This window comes from Syngnathus floridae, chromosome 12 (genome assembly GCF_059516105.1).
Source record: "Syngnathus floridae isolate MCC-2025c chromosome 12, RoL_Sflo_1.0, whole genome shotgun sequence".
In the NCBI taxonomy this organism is placed as follows: Eukaryota; Metazoa; Chordata; class Actinopteri; order Syngnathiformes; family Syngnathidae; genus Syngnathus; species Syngnathus floridae.
In genome coordinates, this window is record NC_142424.1 from 2848797 (window position 1) to 2862371 (window position 13575).

At 38.7% G+C, this 13575-nt stretch overlaps 1 protein-coding gene across 1 annotated transcript in view; it reads right to left on the reverse strand.

The window, feature by feature from the left end:
• Positions 1 to 10400, reverse strand: part of cntfr (ciliary neurotrophic factor receptor) — a 148376-nt gene extending 137976 nt beyond the window's left edge. The window contains exon 1 of the mRNA XM_088391458.1: positions 10183 to 10400. The gene's annotated coding sequence lies outside the window, so the exon portion shown is untranslated. The remainder of the gene's footprint in view (positions 1 to 10182) is intronic.
• Between the last annotated feature and the right edge of the window lie 3175 nt (positions 10401 to 13575).

The following is a 13575-nucleotide window of genomic DNA, read 5'->3' on the forward strand; positions in this document are numbered from 1 at the left end:
GCAAAGTCCCCGCTCGCGTTTATTGCACAGATATAAATTGTGGCCGTTTTGATGTCGCTTTTTTTTTTCTCAGCGGTCCATCTCACTCACCACTTGAGGTTTTTTTCTCTATCTGTCGTTAATACCACTCAATGCAAAGCTCCCCGTCAATCTCCAATGAAGCCAAGCGGGGTGAAAGTATTCGTGGCGGGAGCCGTCCGAAGCGTTTACGATAATTCTGCGTGATGATTCAAAACTTGACGATGGGCTATGCGAACCTCAAAAAGCGTCTCTTGTAATTTTTTTTCTCATCTAAACCTGTGCTTTCCCGCTCCACCTCAAGATATTTTTGTCTCCCATCAGACTCTATGCTTATTACTTTCAGATATGATGTTTAATAAAAGAAATGAAAAAATGTATATTGAACTGGCCACAGAAGCGGCTGGCGTGAGAAAGAAGATATAATGAAGAGTTATTTTCTGTTGGTGCGCTGGGGGATGAAACACACACACACACACACACACACACACACACACACACACACACACACACACACTTTTTTGTGGGCTCAAGTCAATGAGAATATGTACACGAGAATGTGTGCTCATTTTGGATTCGACTCATTTCCAGTCTTTATGATCGCATCCCAAATGTCACATTGTTACCCTTTCAATTTGCCTTTCAAATAGCATGTGTTTTATGATGAGAATAAAAAAAACCAAAAGGCCAAATCAGAAATTGCCAGTCAGTGAAAACAGAAACAGCGTCAAATGTAATGCTATTCTTTTTACTCGCTTTCCGAAAAAAGCTCCCGCTTTCATTTTTGGTTGTTATTACATAAAAAGCAGGCTTGCTTAATAATATATATTTTTATTCCTATCACCTTTCCCCTTGTTCTATATCCATATGTCTCTCTCTCTAAGAGGATTGTCACTAGTAAATGTCAGAATTCATTGCGCAACATTTAGAAGCCACAAAGTGGTAAAACTAATGTGACATCTTTTTTACCCTCCGTGTACAGACGATTGGGAAACATATTCCCGAATATATGTACAAGCACGCGCAGAATGCTACAGGAGCTAGCGACGAGGGAGTCATTATGCAATGCGCAGTCTATCAAAGTCTTCCCTGGAGCGACTTGAGGCATAATTGATACAGCAAAGGACCTCACTGCCTGAGCTATGGGAACGACCAGGGGGGACTCCTAAATTGCAAGATGCATCGCCGCAACTTGAGGCGGATTCGGCAACGATAAACGTTTCGCTTACATGAAGAAAATCCGAAAGTCTGAAGATAAACCGTATTTTTTTTTTCCATACACATCCTGCAATTCGTAACAACTACACTGCCTATGACCTTTGAACTCTTTAACCGTAGGGAGTGAGCTTTGCTTACGTGTCACGTTCAATTAAGTCTTAAAAAGTTAAGCCGGTTACAGGAATAGAGATTTCAAAAATAATTTCAGCAGCATCAAGGGAATTACAAGGGAGCCGGTTGAAGTCCAAAAAAGTGAAAGAGACAGGAAGGGAGGTTCTTTCCGAAGACATAAAAATGATATATTGAGATAAATAAATAATAAGCGAGCAGGCCTGCAATGTGAGCCAAGGTCAGATTGAGTCAGACTGTTACCATTTCACTGATGTGTTAGAAGTCAAACGTTATTTTACAAACTGCTTTTGCTCAATATAAATAGAGAAAGAAAAAAGAAAAACGGAAGAATTATCGCTACTCATTGATGTAAGAGAAGTTCTGGGTCAAGGCAAAACATTTTTCTTGCTGCCCCCAATAAAAATAAAAAATGGTGTTAACCAGTAAAAGTAGTCAAGGTTAGAGTAACAAGATTAAAATGAAATTCACATAAAATAAATAGAGGTAGAGGAGGCAAGTCGCAAATAGTTTAACTAATGAGAATAATGTGGGATTTTTCAGTTTATTTCTTTTTTTAACTCGAGAGTCGAATTCAAGTTGAATAAATGTGCAAGGTCAAGCGTGACTAAGCAAAAGCGACACATCTGCCGAATTCTGTGTACAACCGCGGGATGTGATGATTTATTGATGCAAACGACTCGGGTGGACAATCACAGAGACATTATTTTTTCTGTATTCAACCAATTTGAAACTTCCCACAATCCAGAGTTTGTTCACTGAAAGGAAAGCGACGAAAAAATCACAAGGTTAGGAGGTCACTGAATAGGCTAATGAGGCCGTATCTCTTTTGCAGTGCCTTCGGAAAAAGCTATTAAATAAAATTAATATTAGTTTTCCACCCTCAGCAGACTTTGATTTGGAATTAATTAATATTAATTCATCCTTCAGCAAGGAGAAGAGTCAAAATTGGCAGAACAAACCCCGGAATGGGGAATATATTACAAGAGTCATGATGATGACGCTTTTAAGAGATAAGTAGACATTTTTAAATGTTTGGGTTATCGATAGTTGACCTAGTTTGTGGTGGTCGGAGTCTCCTGAGTTGAACCTCTTGGTCATCATCAGCAATGTCTGAAGGCACAGGAGCGTCAGAAGAAAATTGCCGAGTTATTGTTGTCTGTTTGTTGTCATTGCCAGTGTTGTGTTTTCTTTTGTGCGTCTTCATTTTTATTTTTTTTCTCACCGGTAAGTACCACTGTGATTTTCTGTTGTTCGTTTTTCTCGGCGCTCGGTTTAGTATTTACTATGATTTTTCTTCTCTTGTCATGTCGACCTTTTTGTCATGTCATTTTTTTCCTCTATTCATTCACGTTGGCAGGCTGCTTTTTTTTTTTTTTTTTTTTTGTTCAGTAAAATCTCTAAAACTTGTTCTACTTTGTTGACTCGTTCGGCTTTTTCCCACACGCACCCGACACTTTGCAGCCAGACTGAAAAGATTTGAAAAAACCACACGGAATAACAGTAATCTCTTTCGCTATGGATTTAGCAGAGCCTATAATAGAGCAGAAATAAATGATGCTGACTCAATGACACTTCAAGACAAAAACAAAAGTGCCAAGATTACATCACGGCCGATAATGTATTAATTGCTTTAAACTATTAAGCACTGATGTGCGTGGATCTAAAAGGCGCACATAGCCGAGAGAAACCTGCTGTGTTGTACCCTTGCGTAGATTCCATGGCGAGGCGTAGTAATCAATAAATAAACAGAGTCAGCTTCAGGCCAGGGACGAGCAACGGGGGGTTCATCCAAGGCCGCCGTGTGTGTTTGTGAACTACTAGAGAGGCGTGATGCTTTGGATTCGTTGGAAGACGGGATGACAATGTGAGGATGGTTAGTAGGACATGAGCGGGCATATTTTAGAGGGTTTTTTTTTTTTTGGGGTCTGGGGGGTAAACAGCTTGTCATCTCGATAAAACACTATAGTAATTAGGAGGGTTAGAAAGTGTAATTGTTTTGATTTAAAATTTAATGTTGATGAAAATGAAGTTGGAAAAATGATGAAATCAACATAACACTTTTCCTGTACTGTTTTTTTTTTTTTTTGCAGTTAAAAGCAACACCCACAAGATTGAATCTTCCTGTGGTGCCACATCTGAAAATTCGAAAGGTGTCTTAAGAGGAAAAAAAACAAGCTCATAAAAACAGAAAAGTGCTCACAGAGATGAAAGTCTAGTGATGGAACAAAACAGAGCATCGACACATGAATATGATTAGTTGAGATCCATTAGTTGTGTTGTTTGATTCATCTTCACCCCAGTGTTTTTATTCAGTTTTGTTTTTTTTGCTTTTTTTTTGGAGTACGGAAAAATAATGATGATAACAAATAAATATATCATTTGATGTTTTGGGTGAAAGACTTATTCAGGCGTGTAAAGCAGTAAAAATAAGGATAATGGGGGTAAAAAAAAAAAGAGTCAGTATTAAAAACACATCAACCGTGCCGTTTCAACATGAAATTTCTCATGACTTAAAACTGAGTATTTCTTACCACTGTTTTAAACAATTAGCACCAGTTACCCCATCCAACTTGGTTAATTAGCCAGTCACGGTGCTAACAAGGATGCTAACGGTCATTATAAAACATTCAACCAACGAGGTCGGCTGTTCCAACGGTTTTCTCTCCTTTAGCCCTTGAGAACTTTGGAGGGAGACGCATATTTAAGTGAAATCATGGCCATTTCTTGCCCTGGGCTTTGTCTGAATGCCACGGGCATACATATTTCATATTCAGTCTTTGTGGAAGGACAGCAGTCCTCCAAGGAAATACTGAAAACAGATTTCATCACATCTTGTGCCTGTTGGTCAAAACATCCCATGGGGCAAAAAAAGTACTCCGGGTAGACTTTTTCACCCCGCGTCCATAATAACTCCAATATCAGTTAGGATTTGTGGACTGAGATTATGTTTAAAACTGAATAAATTACAACTGCACGACAACCCGAACCTGCAATTAGACCTTGAATGAGAATACGAAAATAAAAGACAGGCGGAATATGTGATTAAAATGACTCCCTGAAGTCTATTCCATCCGACCATGAATAATAACAATAATAAAAATACAAAAATCTAATTAAAAGTTAGTTTGAGAAGGGAATGTGAACAAAAGAGTCCCTCGGGTCAAAAAAGTCATAATTGATCTGGAAATGCTTTTGTCCTCGAAAAAATGAACCTTGTGAGCACATACGAGTCACTTTAGTCACTTCTGAATGCGCATTAGGAATTTTGTACCTCAAGGATACACAAGGATAGATAAAATCAACACAACCATGTATCATGTACACGCCAGGCATAAGAATCGTCCGGAATCAATAACTAACGGTACAGTATATTGATTATGAAGGTCGGGTCGTTGATATTCATTATGAGGCAGTATCCGAGGCATGATGAGGATTCTGCTTGACGTGTATCAGGTCACACAAGAGGTGGGGGCCGGGGTCACGGTTTTTGTTCTTGCCAACATTTCGAGAAAATTGGGTTTGTGTTAACTTCCGTTCACACTCCATGCTTGCTTTCCAATTACAATTTAGCTCTCTGTAAATAATTGCTTTGTATGTCCGCTGTTCTACTTCCTCATCTGTATTTTATTTTTTTCCCCTTTTCCATAAATTGGTTCCAAAATTAAAAACCTTGCTTACAAATCATCCGGCCTTGTCTTTCCGAGAGTCGTACAATGCTATTATCTTAAAAGTAATTGCAGGCAATTAGAGATTATTGCTCTATTAAGACTTCTCATCGCCAGGCTCTCACAAAGACAGATTACACACGCGTTCGTACTTTGTCATCACGTTGATAAATCGGTCAGCGAAACAACGCAGAGGAATTAAAAATCATTATATGATAATAGATACAGAACAAACTCATGACCCCATTGTGTTTTAGTATTTTTTTATCACCGTGTCATTATTTGATGTCCTGCAATGTGCTAGCAGGTTAATAATTGTTATGTTAGTTTAACAGATGATAGCATATTAGTATTGCATTATTTCTTATTTGAAATGAACTGAAGCTTAAGATCTGGACACATGGATGAAATTGATATAATAATTTTCAATTTTTATATTGTGGTTGCCATCTTGCTATAATGTTAGCATTCAAACTCAGCATGTAATCTCTTAAAATGTGCGCCAGTGAAATTTTCTGCACGCAGATCAACCAGTCGGTTCGAACCCACAAGTCTTTTAGCTTTTCCTCTGCTCAACTTCTAATGATGCATTTTAATGATGACCAGTGGTTGCGTGAGTGTGTTCAGTTGAGCCACTGAATAAATTATTCGATTTAATTGAAGGCACAGCAAAAAGGTGCTTTGAGGGCGATCACACGCTCAGTACAGTCAAAGTGTAATTAAAAGTTAGCGTTAACTTCTTTTCGGGTTCTCTTTGTGGTGTGTTGAATGTGTCCTTGTGTACTTAGATTTTAATTTGATTTCAAATATCAAAATGCGGACGAAGTAATTAGGCAAGCTGCGGTGGCGTCGTCAAAAAGCTAACAAACATTTGTGACTACAGCGTACAAGATCTGCATCAAACCTTTACAAGCGAGAGTCCACCGGAAAAAGAATTAATTACCAGGCGGGCTATGTTTGCTAGCATCGTTTCTCAAATGAAGGACATGTGCTTATGTAAGCGTGTCACATCCATTCATGAACGGCGGAAAACACGGCTCCTCGCTCTCGCATGCGTGTCGCTCAATATAATGAGCTTGATAACGCTTCTCCAGCAAAACATTAATTTAATTTGACCGGCGGACACACATTACTCCTATAACTCATTTGTCCAACCTTGCATAGAATACTAAATATAAGGATAGAACAGAAGGGGGTGTGTATGCTTTGTTTTTGCAGCTCTGTAGGAATATGGTACGTTCCAGTAACGCTACTGAGTAGCGGTACCGCTAGTTGTTTTGATATGTAAAATTTCATTATAACAAAAAATGTTAAGATTGACTTAAGTATCGGTAGCTGGTATCGGCAACCTCCGAAAGTGCCTCGATACCTTAAAATAAGGTCGATATCGGATACCTGGTATCGGTGCTCTCTTCATTCTTAGACTAATAGCTATACTGTAAATAAGATCTTTCACTTTTATTCTCAGACTTCCTTTTATACTTTCTTAAATTTTGTATGTTAGGAAGGGAGCAGCTATCCGAATTTCGTTGTACAACTCAGTTGTAAAATGACAATAAAGGGCATTCTATTCTATTCTATTCTACTTAATCATAACATCTTACAAAACTCTACTCCAATTTATTTATTTTTTTGTCGCTTAAGATATATCACAGCAGCCAATGTGCGGCAAGTTCGATTTGACCCCCGGGTACGTAAACCGTGAAAAATAATCAAAGAGGATTTTCTGAAGACGACACCGCGTTTAATGCGACGGTATGTGTTAAACGAAGTACATTCAAAACAAACACGTCTCACAAAGCCTCACGGATGACAGCTTACACTCCAGTGTTAAGATGAAGGTGACGTCTTACTGCCCTGATGTGCCATCATGGTCGCTCCTTGCGGTATTTTTAATCCTAAAGGAAAACGTAAAAAGCCAATGCGACAATATTGGACCGTTTCAACTGCCTCATATTGCAACAACATCTTCCCTCTCTCTTCTAAACTCCCCGAATACTGTCAATCACCTAAAGTGAATGCGACTCATATTGACAGATGATGCGTGTATCCATCAACGGTACAGCACGGCAGCTCAGGACTTAAATGCCAGTTATCTTAACGGATGGACTGTCAAAGCACAAAAAAGTAAAACTCTGAGTTAAGTGCTGTTATGTGTAGAAAGTCCAGCAGGATAAAAGTGTTAAAAATACATACAGTGGTTCAAGAAAGCCAACTCTATGGAATATTATACCCCAAAAAAATTATTTTGCAAACGTATGTTACTGTTGTAATGAATATTTTAAAATTGTAGGCCCTTGTCGAGTGACCTAAAGCTATCGAAACGTGACCCATTGCAGAGCCGCACCTGTGTCGAAGCGTTACTTTTCACACCTTGCCTCATCGAGATTTGTATTCACTTTGTAATATTTTCGCCCTTCTTCTCGGAGCCGCACGTTCCATCCAAATGCGTCGCACTTGTAGTCGATTACGAGAGTTGATGTCATACTGTGTCCTCAAAATGGCTTGTAAAATCGCAGCTTGTGTGGCGGGTGGAAAGTGACGTTTTTAATGACTGACTGAGAGAGTTCTTAAAAGAAAAAAGTTTACAAGGCAATTTTCCCCGAGCACATTGAGCACCGCGTAAAAATATTTCCACATCTGTTGTACTCAACTTTTCCTCACATAGCGTCAGTCTACCTGCTTCTTTAGCCAGCGGAGCATGTGATTGGCCGGCGTTAACGGTCTTTAGTGTAATACAGCAGCATCCTTCTCAGATTTGCATGAACGTATGAAATCCAGTGAGAAATTGAGAATTGAGGGGGATTAAGACTAATAAAGTTACGGGTCATGATGGAATAAGTACCGGACGGACTATCTCGACTTAACCAGGTCTTTCTGACACATTTTCAACCTTAGAATCATTCTGGGGTGATTTCTAATATCACACATGATCTGTTTTCATTTTTACATTATCAATCAATAATGCTAGTTGCACTAAATTCATTTTGTTTTTACTTGTTTATCACTTCACTGGTTCTTTTATCTCAAACAAAATATTTTAGGTTGCATTACCTAATTAATTAAGGAATAAAAATAATTCTAAAAAAATTGTTGAGATAAAAGAACCAGTGAAATGCAACCTAAAATATTTTGTTTGAGATAAAAGAACCAGTGACGTAATCAGTAATGCTAATTATTTGCTGTGTCGTCATTGTCCCCATGTTAAATACGGTATTGAATCTGAGAATGTTGGAAAAATGGGCTTCAAGTTAAGGTGACAGAAAAGTTCTGGTTTCTTCTGTGATGTTCTCGCGCCAGTCTCTACTTAAAATCTCCAGTAAATGACTCAACATTGACATCATGAGATGTTAAAATGTCCTCACATGGCATGAATTACAAGGTGTGCACCTGGGAGCAGTTAGTTTATTTTAGTTGTAGGCTCACTTGAGACTATAAATGTGTTTGCATGTGTGTTGTCATTTTGGATGCTCCGAACGGCAACATATCACTTTTAATTAACGGAGCCCAGTCATTGATTGCTATTCTTTTTTTTTTTTTTTCATCAGTACAATGTCACCTGGCTCATTGAGGACAACTTGTCACAGTTAGTCTCGTTTTACAAGGCGACATTGACAGAACACTAAAAGAAGATGAATGTTGTGAAAGTGGAGACAAGTTAGAAGAAAGGTTGTTAACCCTTTGTTCATCCTCGTGATTCTAAACTGATTTAATTGCTGCATTGGCTGAGTTTACATGATTTGAGTTTTTTTTTTTTTTTTTTTCTGGGGCACGTTTACATGTGACTTTTCATTTAAAACTTTTTTCTTTTCTTCTTCCGCTTAGGTGTATTATAGAGTATGCTGTTGAACTGGGAGTGACATCTAGAGAAGTCACAACTGGTTCATGAAGCACGTTTGAAGCTTCATTTTCAAATCGCTAGCATTTGGAGTTTGAGTTGATTTGAATGGAAACAAAATATAAATAGATTATAAAGACGAAATGCTCTAGACTCTAGAAATAAATACTTATTAAATAAATTGTACATTTAAGAATTTAAGGACATTTATATTGAGAATGAGCTAGGATGAAAAACAATACAGAAAACCCGGAGCAGTAATGGGCCTCCTGGGTTTAGATGTATTTCTCTTTTTGGTGACAAAGACGTATCCTTGTTGAGCATTCACAAACACTCACCATAATCTATTTCTAATGGGATGTAATTTAGAGGTCAGGTCGTGTCTGTGCCTTCTAATCAACTTGTTAAATCACACTCGCATTCAAAACACATTCAAAATATAAATGCCTTATGATAATTAGGCTTCCTGCTGCAACAGACTGTCCTGACTGACCTTGGTGATTAGAACAATTTGAACTCACTTAAGTGTGTTGAAACATATTCACAAAGTGTTCTTTGAATTGGTCTTTGAAAGCAACAGGTAACCCCCCTCCAATCAGCTCGTTTCATTCCAACTTTGATAAAACACACAAATGCCTTTTCTCCTTCAATAAAACACACCCAATGTGAAAACAATCTCAAATTGGCACCTTTCTGTGATTGAATCACAGATCTGTTGGAAATACTTGCAAATATAAATTGACAAATAAAAGAAAATGCTAATATAAATTGACAATAAAATGATTGGTTCTTGGGAAATAAGTCAATTTGCTCGAAGAATATATTCAATTAAATGTTCAACAGTTTTGGGACCGAATTTGTAAAACAATCGTGTCGGAGAGTCAATCACAATTTCTCAGTTAAATGAGTCGGGAAGACATGCATGAACGATCACCTGAGTGACTCGATACACTTTATTTCACCGCATAATTTCAAATGTGCCAGTTGCGGCGCGCAGCTGTTGAGAGGAACAAGCTGTTTTTTGCCGTTTTTTATTTGTGGTTTTGGGCTGTGAGATTACCGAGATGATTGGGGTTGTTCATCCCCCCGCAGTCATTACGGCATTTAAGCACACTGGCAGATGTTTTTGTCGGAGTGATGAACTCACCAAAATTCAAATAAGTCGGATTTCGGGGAGATTACGCACTTTATACATTCGTCGTAATAGGCTAAATTGGAAATTGGTTCATTTTGTGGCATGAATGTAATACTTGGAAAGCACAAAAAAAATAAATCACAAAATGTAAGGTGACTTACAATAGTTTGGCTTACCGTGTCAAATGAGATTTTTCTTTCTTGACTGGTGACACGACCAACGTTCTTGCCACGGGCTCAGAGGTGTCTAGACTTCGCAAATGGCCGACGGAGGCCACAAAGCGGGATGCAGCTGGAAATTCACAACCAGGTGCAGTGATGATGAAAGGCTGCGAACTCCAGATGGCAGACATCACGCAGAGATTTTTCCTCATCACACAGCATGGCGGTCAGGCAAGGGACAGCGCTGACAAGAGTGACAACTCGATCAGGACAAAAGCCTGCAATGACAAAAAAAAAAAAGTTAAATTAATACCCCAGAGAGTAGCTATGACAAGAACCCAAAGAAAGTTCATACTGTAACTCGGGCTGCTCTATTAAATGGTATTTGAAAATGAACATCACCTCTTTGCCTTCTTGCTCATACATAACTTAAGTGATGGAACTGAAGATAAGTCGGACATGTTCAAAGGTAATCGAAACCAGAAGAAAGGCATTGCGCAACATCGCCGAGAGAATGACACTGCGACGAGATCAGGTCTTGAATATGTAATAAGGACTTGATGGATGGTTGGCCCACAGCGATCTTCTACGTGTGTATGCTTTTAATTAAATGTATTGAAAGTTAAAGAACAAAAAAAAAATAAACACTGATGACTTAAAACTAGATTTCAAAATCTCCACCAAGGCCAACAGTGTCAATGGTGCCAATAAAATCTTTATGGGGAATATCTATAAAGTATTCAGCTATGGAGCCCAGAGACAAAACCTGAAGTACGGCTTTTACTTTGTGATCCAGAACAAAAGAGAAATTTAAATCTCCTTTCTCGGACGGACTGTCAGTCATTCATCCATACAGCTGTCAACGTTCCTCACCCCGCACTTTCTTCATAGAAATTTTGCATGCAGATGAATGAAGCAGACAAGAATGGACAACTGCATTTAAGATAGACGGGTTGTCAAAAAAAAAATAGAACCTTAGTTGACCTTTTCAAAAGCAGACAGCGCAAGGAAGCATCACTGTCTTTTAGTCAATTCTGAGGTGACAGCAGTATTCAAATATAAATTCACTGTGTGTGTGTATGTGTGTATTTCTGGACCTGAAATCAGGTTTCCAGACGGTGCAGTGATAACCTCGTTTCAGAAATTCAAGGAACCAGGCCAAATCCAAAAATGGCAACAATACCACTTTTCCCAGGGTATTATATTTGGCCAATTTTTCAGTATCACTGCAATCCCAAAAATACTGGACTCATATGGTGCTTCGATGGGAAAGCTTTGACCTGGGAAACTTCGAAATCCACACAATTATTTAGGTTCTCAGCTAATACAAAAAATGTGACTGCAAACCACAATTATTCAACTGTTTTGTCCCGCACTGATTTATGGTGTTCCTCAGGGTTCAATTCCGGGGGCCCTGATATTCATCTTTGAGTTTTTACCTCTCTAAACTTGGTTATGATTCAAAATCAAAACCACAGTTTCTCTCGAGTAACCTTCATTGTCAACATTAAAAAAATGGAAATCACCGTATTTGAATTATATCTTTGAAAATGAAAGGGTCAAAAATGAAGGTTGCCTTGGTGCCATGCTATTGTCTTTTCACTCGACCGCCGCAGAGCCAAGGTTTTCCTCAAGGATTTGATTTTGTTTCTTCCGCTTGATTTGAGTCTCTCCCCTGTGCCCTCCGGCAAACTGTCGTGAATGGATTCTCTTTGTCACTCTCCCACAGAGCTGGAAATAGTGAATCATTATATGGACCATTGTTGTTCAATACACAGTCTCCCCAAATTGAGGGAATCTTGCAGACTATTTGTCATCTGTCTCTTTGCTGCCTCTTTTTAGATAGTTTCCTACGGGACTGTCTGCTCCAGGCAGACAGCTGTTACTCATCCGATTTCCACGTAATTGTCTCAAAGTTCTGCCAATACAAAGAAAACAATGTTCCGTTTTTGATGGACACTGTCAGCGAGTATCATTCAAGACAAGTTCATTTATTTCACTTTCATAATAAATCATCATCCTGTTCACATTTTCAAACCGCGAGACCAAAATGTACGAATAATAGGTGTATGATTTTATAATATAATGGTAATATTACAATATACAGTTTCAACACTGAATGGAAGACTAATTATAGACTAAATGAGCAAAATGGAGTGTAAAGAATAGGACAAAGCACTTGGGCTCTATTTTCAGCTTCCTTTGACACCTCTGGCTGATATTTTTTCTCAAGTTTCGAGGTTTCATTAAGGAGGTCAAATAAATGTGCTGTACGTGGTAGTGTTACTTTATAAATCAATGCACCTGCCCAGTCTTAGAAAGCAAACAATGAAGTCCATCCCGACCTCTGTCTCACCTTTCTAGCTGAGACTAATAGTTGTGATTTGTCTCCAGTCACCACAACAGAGGTTTCTCGTATTTCGGGCTGTTTTGTCCCAATTTGAATGCTGTGCAGCAACAAAGACCAAGAGGAACCAAGAGACAAAACTTCCATTATCTTGATGGCCTTTCCGAAAATAAATCAGACCGCCGCCAAGTCGTCTCTGACAATTATTATAAAAGAGTTGAAAAGCCAAATGTATCTTGTGTTGTTATGTTTACATGCTTGTCTCTTTTGTCTGTGTCTTGTTCGAGTGGAGCGCTGACAAGCTAGCTAATTAGCTGGGTTGGGGTTAAATTTGTCACAAACAAGACTTATGGTGCCATTTTGTTTTCAGCGTGTCGGAGAAGAAGAAATCAAACTGCTATTATTCTATTTTAAAGGATAATGATAATAGTGGGGGAAGAAATGGTTCACCACAAAATAATCTCATGCAGTTAAATGATATTATTGAGAAGTCATTTTCATTGCCGTGATGTGTAAAGATGATCCGGTGGTTAATTATAGGTCACGGGGTAATGATGACTAATGACAGTTCCTTCCCACCAAAATTAAAAGTCGAAAAGGAAACTTTCAAAATGGTAGGTACCTCCGCTTTGTCACACCTGCCCATTCGATTTTCCTTTTCGGATTATGAATAATATTTCATCTTACAATGTGGGAAAATCTTCATACTGATATTTGGATATCTCACAAAATCCCAATAAATACACATGAAGACCCACAAAAAAAAACCACAATTAGCATCCGACATATATTCCCTAGCTACCAACACCATCACACACCCACTTGGAACATCAGCAACCATTTTTGGGTCAGCCTCCAAAAATAATACGCCCTTCACCATTTCGTCCGCCCTCCCGTGTTTGAGAAGTTACCTTGAGGATGACATTGTTGTGCTGTCCCTCACGATGGGTCTGGTCGGCCGGGTGTTTGCAAGCTATTCACTCGACACAATACAAGGCCCTGTTAGTCTATTTGCTCTCTCCTCCATCCCATAGAGCCGCCCTATGCTGCTATAATGACTC